The sequence below is a fragment of the Salvelinus fontinalis genome, unplaced genomic scaffold (assembly GCF_029448725.1).
Source record: "Salvelinus fontinalis isolate EN_2023a unplaced genomic scaffold, ASM2944872v1 scaffold_1387, whole genome shotgun sequence".
In the NCBI taxonomy this organism is placed as follows: Eukaryota; Metazoa; Chordata; class Actinopteri; order Salmoniformes; family Salmonidae; genus Salvelinus; species Salvelinus fontinalis.
This window is the reverse complement of record NW_026601596.1, coordinates 1-8,236: the sequence shown is the minus strand read 5'-3', so window position 1 is coordinate 8,236 and position 8,236 is coordinate 1. Positions and strand designations below refer to the sequence as shown.

At 40.7% G+C, this 8,236-nt stretch overlaps 1 long non-coding RNA gene across 1 annotated transcript; it reads left to right on the top strand.

Annotated features, from left to right (window-relative positions):
• The first annotated feature begins 2,856 nt into the window (after positions 1 to 2,856).
• On the top strand, positions 2,857 to 7,968 carry LOC129849221 (uncharacterized). The gene is made up of 3 exons (XR_008758627.1): positions 2,857 to 3,293; positions 5,107 to 5,227; positions 7,732 to 7,968. It is a non-coding gene; the product is annotated as an uncharacterized LOC129849221 (long non-coding RNA).
• Positions 7,969 to 8,236: the final 268 nt, after the last annotated feature.

Below are 8,236 nucleotides of genomic sequence, written 5' to 3'. Positions count from 1 at the left end.
GTTGCCTAGTGCTCCATCCCAAAATGACTCTAACAGTACACACACACACACGCACACATACATACACACATATACACACACACACACACACATGCACACACAATAACAAATGGGCTATTATAGCTAATAAAAGTCTCTCTGGTGCAAAGATGTTTCCCAGAAAGACCCTTCACAGCTGCTCTCTCCAGCCAGCGTTAGCTTAATGCGATACAGTTGAAGGAAACAGGTGGTGCAGGGGTAAAATAACCCTATGGAGACTACCTTTTTACCCCACTGTCTATTCCCAATGTGATGACTGTTTAATGCACTTTTTAGGACATCACTGTGACTGCCTGGTTCTGCCTGGGCAAGAAGCATTGCTGATAGTGGAATCAGCCCCTGTGTGCTATTGACAGAATGAGCTACAGATGCTTGATGAGGAAAAAATAAAAAACACATTGACAGTTTATTTGTAAAGCTATTGCTCATCCTGCAAACGTGCAATACCATATGGAATTTCCAACTTCCCAACTAGTGCTAAAATGTATATTTTGTTTCTTTGCCTGTATTAAACAACATTTCTGCTTCACATAATTAAAAAAAAAAAACTTCTCGGTGTCTAGAGGAAGAACTAAAGGGCTTGTTCCCAGGGGGAGAACTAAGGGGCTTGTTCCCAGGGGGAGAACTAAGGGGCTTGTTCCCAGGGGGAGAACTAAGGGGCTTGTTCCCAGGGGAATAACTAAGGGGTTTGTTCCCAGGGGGAGAAATAAGGGGCTTGTTCCCAGGGGGAGAAGTAAGGGGCTTGTTCCCAGGGAAAGAACTAAGGGGCTTGTTCCCAGGGGAATAACTAAGGGGCTTGTTCCCAGGGGAATAACTAAGGGGCTTGTTCCCAGGGGAATAACTAAGGGGCTTGCTCCCAGGGGAAGAGTAGATGGGTGTAAAGCCATGTGACTCTTCTTCTCCTCCCTTGGCCCTAACCTACTGGGAAGCAAGTGTTGTAAAGCTCAGATTTACACCCCCCGTTCTCTTCCTCAGTGTGATGGACCCGGTTGGACAGTTTAAAAACAGAAGTATTTATGACTCAGCATTCACTCTCATCTTCCATTCCTGGAGCTCTCTTGAGCATGTGCCTCAGCCTCAGCCTGGCCGGACAGACGGCATGAAGAGCAGGTTTAAACTTAGCTGTCAGTTCTGCTTGGCTATACAGAGCTTTCGGAAAGTATTCAGACCCCTTGACTTTGTCCATATTTTGTTACGTTACAGCCTTATTCTAAAATGGATTAAATAAAATAAATGTGTCATCAATCTACACCAAATACCCCATAATGACAAAGTGAAAAGAGGTTTTTAGAAACTTTAGCAAATGTATTACTTATTTACATAGGTATTAAGACCCTTTGCTATGAGACTTGAAATTGATCTCAGATGCATCCTGTTTCTATGGATCATCCTTGACCGTACATGTCAGAGCATGGTTTGTCATTATGGGATATTGTGTGTAGATGGATGAGGGAAAAAAACGATTTAATCCATTTTAGAATAACACTGTAATGTAACAAAATGTGGAAAAAGCGGTCTGAAAACTTTCCAAATGCACTATTTGTTCCCTTACGGCTTGTGTTTCGGTGGAAGCACGCGGTGTGTGTGTGTTCTCAGTTCAAAAACATGTGTTTTTTAGCTCATAAACATAGTATGAAATGCACTTTTATTTAGATTTGTATAAAAATGTCTCCTCATAGTATTTGATATTGCTGCTTCAGGTCATAAGCAGATTGTGGCTGTCTGCTACTGATGGTGTCTGAGCGCTAAGGCCAGGTACACATCACTGTCCCATTGTTGTGGCACAGGGCTCTGATGTGGACAAGGAGGAGAGGGCAGATCTGGCTTCAAAGGACAACTCCTGTAGAAACTGTTGACACTGCATTATGCTATTTTGATACCCGAGCAGACAAGGTGAAAAATATGTTGATGTTGTTGAGTAAGGCACTTACCTCTAATTTGCTCCAGGGGCGCCATACTACTATGGCTGACCCTGTAAAACAACACATATCACTGTCTGCACCTATCCGGTGTATGTGACAATAAAACATTATTTATTTGATTTCTTTCACTCCCTGAGTACTAGTTGATGACGTGGACGTGGAATAAGGCAGCCCCCGCACCTCTATAACGACAGTACTGATGATTCCTCAATGCAGGTGCGACCTCTTGTCTCCCTCTACTGGTCATATACTACTAGTACATGTTCTCATCTGCAGCTGGCCCATTTGATCTTTGCTGTTTTCCCCCCTGGATGTCTCCCTGCTCCCGACCATTTTTAGAGGTGCCAAGTGCCTTGGCATTTACAGTCAGCTGTTTAGGGATGATTTAGCCTTGCTGGAAGGTAGAATTTCAAGCAACGCAATTTACCATCCATTATATTTTATGTTTACTGTATTTATATTATACATGATGTATGTTGACTGTGTAAATTCCTCTGTCTGTATATTTGTTTATTGCTGGGTATGAGTAAATGTACTTGGTGAATAAGTACCTTCTGATTCTGATGGTGAAATTATGGTGAAATGTATGTCAAGTGAAGCATCCAATGGCCTGTTAGTCTCCTCTCACCGCTTTCTGGCCTCCCTCTGAGCTTTGAGGGTGAAAACGGACTATCACACACCTACTGTATCTCTGTCTGAGATATCATCTACTGTAGGAATGCTTTTTTTATGTACAGTAGGCTATAAAAAAACGATATATTTTTAAAACCTGCAACATAATTTAATATCTCAGTATTGTCAGATCAGACCTCTGCCCTCACCTACCGTTAACCAATCATATCAATGCAGAGCTATACGGAGCCCCCCACATTGTTACAAAATTTAAGAGGCGCACAGCGATGTGGTACAGAGCTCAATTTAGCCTCTGCCCCGCTAGACCACATTTTCGGATCAAGCATAAATTGGCTTTTAGCCACGGCCTCGCGAGCGTTACAGGTGCGCGCCAACAGGTGATTTTGATTCGATTGTCACAGAACGCCTCTTCTCTTTTTATTTTTATGAATGGTTTAGTCAACATAATGTTGCAATTTGGCTAGTTTAGGTTTCAACACAACAAGAAAAATGGATCTCTCAAAGATTTCCGTTGCGAAGAGGAGAAACAGAAATGCAACCAAAGGGAAAAAAGTTACTCACAAGTCAAATGTTTCACCGGCGATCAGTAGACTCATTCAAGACACTTCAAATCATATTCCATTGGGACGACAACTTCATAGGACACCGCCAACGTCAGAGTTGAAAATAACTTGGCCTTTGAGCTTTGAAATACAAACGGTAGGCCGAATCTCATTCACCACACTTCTGCCTAGGCGCACTGGGGTTTTACAGCGCCTACATTTTGTTGTTACAGTCGCAATTGTGTCCCTGGCGTACACACAATACCCCATAATGTCAAAGTGGAATCATGATGTTTTTAGGAATTTTCACAAATTAATTAAAAGCTGATGCCTTGAGTCTAAGTATTCAACTGCTTTGTTATGGCAAGCCTAGATAAGTAAACATGTGCTTAAGTCACATAAAGTTGCATGGACTCTGCAACAAGTGTTTAACATGATTTTTCAATGACTACCTAATTTCTAACCCACACATACAATTACTGTATCTGTAATGTCCCTCAGCCGAGAAGTGAATTTCAAACACAGATTCTACCACAAAGGCCAGAAAGGTTTTCCAATGCCTCACAAAAGATACCTATTGGTAAATGGGTTAAACATGTAAAAAGTAGACATTGAATATCCCTTTGAGCATGGTGAAGTTATTAATTACACTTTGGATGGTGCGTCAATACACCCAGTCACTACAAAGGTACAGGCGTCCTTCCTAACCCACTTGTCGGAGAGGAAGGAAACTGCTCAAGGATTTCACCATGATATCAAAGGCTACATTTAAACAGTTTGAGTTGAATGGCTGTGATAGGAGAACTGAGGCTGGATCAACAACATTGTAATTACTCCACAATAGTAACCAAAGTGAAAAGAAGGAAGCCTGCACAGAATACAAATATTCCTAAACATGCTTCCTGTTTGCAACAAGTGACTACAGTAATACTGCAAAATAATGTGTCAAAGCAATTTAACTCTTTGTCCTGAATACAAAGTGTTATGTTTGGGGCAAATCCTATAAAAAATATGAGCTGGTGCACACCCAGAAAAAATGATTTAGTGTAAATGTGCTGACTAAGGGAGAATAAACTGTAAGCTATAAAAACAAAGAGTCGCACACTCCGTTTGTATAACCTCCCAGTAATTTTAGGTAAAAAACCACAAACGTTTTGGCATCACTGTGCCTTCTTCAGGGTGGGGCAAATCCAATACAACACATTACTGAGTACCACTCTCCATATTTTCAAGCATAGAGGTGACTACATCAGGTTATGGGTATGCTTGTAATCGTTAAGGACAGAGGAGTTTTTCTGGATTTAAAAAAATGGAACGCAGGTAAGTACAGGCAAAATCCTATTGGAAAACCTGGTTGTCTGCTTTCCACCAGACATTGGGAGATGAATTCATCTTTCAGCAGGACTGTAACCTAAAACACAATGCCAAATCTACACGAGTTGCTTACCAAGAAGAGTGAATGTTCCTGAGTGACCGAGTTAGTTTTGACTTAAATCTGCTTGAAAATCTATTGCAAGACCTATAAATGGTTGTCTACCAATGATCAACAACTCATTTCACAGAGCTTGAAGAATTTTGAAAAGAGGAATGGACAAATGTAGAACAATCCAGGAGTGGAAAGCTCATCCAGAAAGACTCACAGGTGTAATTGATGCCAAAGGTGATTCTAACGTATCGACTCTGGGTTTTAATACTTATCTAATCAAGATATATATTCTTGTTTTATTTGTTGTACATTTTCTACAAATGTTTGAATTTCTTCCACTTTGACATGAGTATTTTGTGTCTGATTGACAAAACGTCAATTAAATACATTTTAATCCAAATTTGATCACAACAAACTGTAAAATCAAGGGGTGTGAATACTTTATGAAGGCACTGTAGTTTGTAGGCCAACTTGAGCCAATTATTGTGGAGGGTTGGCCTAGCCAACTAATTTCTATTCCTTACAATTTTGTCTTTCCATCCAGATTGAAACCACCGCTGGGCAAGAACCCTTGTCTCCCGCGCTAAATATGACCATGGACCTTTACACAATCGAGCCTGCAGAAACAGAAACGTGCCGACGGTCTCGCATCACTTCAAGCACACGTGGGTGTTTTCCATATTGTTCACAATCCTGTAGCTGTATATTTGCACCAATATGTGATTTGATATGTCTGAGGTGACAAACATAAACACACACAGGGGTGTCATGCACCCCCAAAATCTGAGGGGCCACAAAGTATGTGAGGATTGGAGGGTGGTCTGGAGGGGGGCTAGGCCCCATCTGCAAGTGGGATAATTTAGCCTGAAATGGCTTTTTCCTGCAATTTAGAGCCATAATCATTATGCTTAATTCTATGTACAAAAATGTATATTTTTCTGCATATGTAACCATACCTCTTGAGCTGTCTGTATCCTCCTGACTGGTGGTAATTTTTTTGCTAATATCTGGGTAAAAGATTGAAAGGAATGTGAGTCTTATTCAGTTCATTTAGTAATTGCTCTCTTTCCTAAAGTCTACCAACCTTGCCAGCAGGCATGCCAAATATTTCTGTAGTTGTCATATGTGCCGAATACAACGTGTTTAGACTACCGTGAAATGCTAAGATGGTTAGACAAGCTCGCTACTCTAACTTGATTAGTAGCCTGACATGGCTTCTTGGTAGCTAGTTATGAGGTTGGGAGATTGAGAACCTATCTGGGCTAGCCAAAATCAACTTCATAAAATTCCTAGGTGGCTCGTAGTATTTCAGAGAAACGACAACTATATATACAGTTGAAGTCTGAAGTTTACATACACCTATGTTGGAGTTATTAAAACTCATTCTTCAACCACTCCACACATTTCTTGTTAACAAACTATAGTTTTGGCAAGTCGATTAGGACATCTACTTTGTGCATGACACAAATAATTTATCCAACAATTTTTTACAGACAGATTATTTCACTGTATCACAATTCCAGTGGGTCAGAAGTTTACATACACTAAGTTGACTGTGCCTTTTAAAGAGCTTGGAAAATCCCAGAAAATGTCATGGCTTAAGAAGCATCTGGTAGGTTAATTGACATAATTTGAGTTAAATGGAGGTGTACCTGTGGATGTATTTCAAGGCCTACCTTCAAACTCAGTGCCTCTTTGCTTGACATCATGGGAAAATCAATAGAAATCAGCCAAGACTTGAGACAATTGTAGACCTCCACAAGTCTGGTTCATCCTTGGGAGCAATTTCCAAATGCCTGAAGGTACCATGTTCATCTGTACAAACAATAGTACGGAAGTATTAACACCATGGGACCACGCAGCCATCATACCGCTCAGGAAGGAGACGTGTTATGTCTCCTAGAGATGAACGTATTTTGGTGCGAAAAGTGCAAATCAATCCCAGAACAACAGCAAAGGACCTTGTGAAGCTGCTGGAGGAAACAGGTACAAATGTATCTATATCCACATTGAAACACGTTCTATATCGACATTACCTGAAAGGTCGCTCAGCAAGGAAGATGCCACTGCTCCAAAACCGCCATTAAAAAAAAAACCACACTATGGTTTGCAACTGCATATGGGGACAAAGATTGTACTTTTTGGAGAAATGTCCTCTGGTCTGATGAAACAAAAATAGTACTGTTTGGCCATAACCACCATTGCTATGTTTGGAGGAAAAAGGGAGATGCTTGCAAGCTGAAGAACACCATCCCAACCATGAAGCACGGGGGTGGCAGCATCATGTTGTGGGGGTGCTTTGCTGCAGGAGGGACTGGTGCACTTCACAAAATATCATGAGGAATGAAAATTATGTGAAATATATTGAAGCAACAACTCAAGACTTCAGTCAGGAAGTTAAAGCTTGGTCGCAATTGGGTCTTCCAAATGGACAATGACCTAAGCCTACTTCCAAAGTTGTGCAAAATGGCTAAAGGACAACAAAGTCAAGGTATTGGATTGGCCATCACAAAGCCCTGACCTCATTCCTATAGAAATTTGTGGGCAGAACTGAAAAAGTGTGTGCGAGCAAGGAGGCCTTCAAACCTGACTCAGTTACACCAGCTCTGTCAGGAGGAATGGGCCAAAATTCTCCCAACTTATTGTGGAAGGCTACCCAAAACGTTTGACCCAAGTGAAACAATTTAAAGGCAATGCTACCAAATACTAATTGAGTGTTTGTAAACTTCTGACCCAATGGGAATGTGATGAAAGAAATAGAAGCTGAAATAAATCGTTCTCGCTACTATTATTCTGACATTTCACATTCTTAAAATAAAGTGTTGATCCTAATTGACCTAAGACGGAATTTTTACTAGGATTAAATGTCAGGAATTGTGAAACTGTGTTTAAATATATTTGGCTAAGGTGTATGTAAACTTCCGACTTCAACTATATATATTAATTAACAGGACAGATCTGAGTGGGCACGTGCCCCTGTGTCCTCTGAACACACCTTTCATTAAAGTTCCAATTCTTATCCATTTTAATATTGTTTTATGTCACATGATCCTACTGTAGGTCTATACATCTGAATGTTTAATGCTTTGGTTTATGATGGTGCAGAAGCTTGTAAAGAAAAATATATTATTAGCACAATCCACCAAATGTTATCAATGTACATGTTCAGTCTGTTCAGGCAGTGTGCTGGAAGAGGACCCCTACTCATTGATAAGAGGCATGCAGGGCTATGAGGTTACCCCGGCAGACCTTGTATTCCTGAAGAGAGCCAGGCAGGAGAGGCAGATCAACGCCTTACAGGTGAAAATCCATATATCTGATGGTGAAAACACCCACTTGATTATTTTATTGACTGATGCTCATGGTACCTCAAATTGAAATTACGCAGCCATTTTGTGCTGCTTTGATCACACATTTAAAGCTATTGTCAATATTCCCTCAATCACCTGGGGTGTTCTTTATTCGCACACATAGCAAAACTTTTTTGCAGCAAAATGTTTTGCCACGAAAAATTCAGGTAGGTTTCGTTCTGTTTGCATTTTCTCCAGTTTGGTTCAGTTTGCAACTAAAAATGTTTTGCAATAGATACGAGTGTTTCTATTGGACAAATTCAAGTAGGTTTGGTTCCATTTGGTTCCTTGACTACACCCCATTAGGGCCTACTTGATCCAATT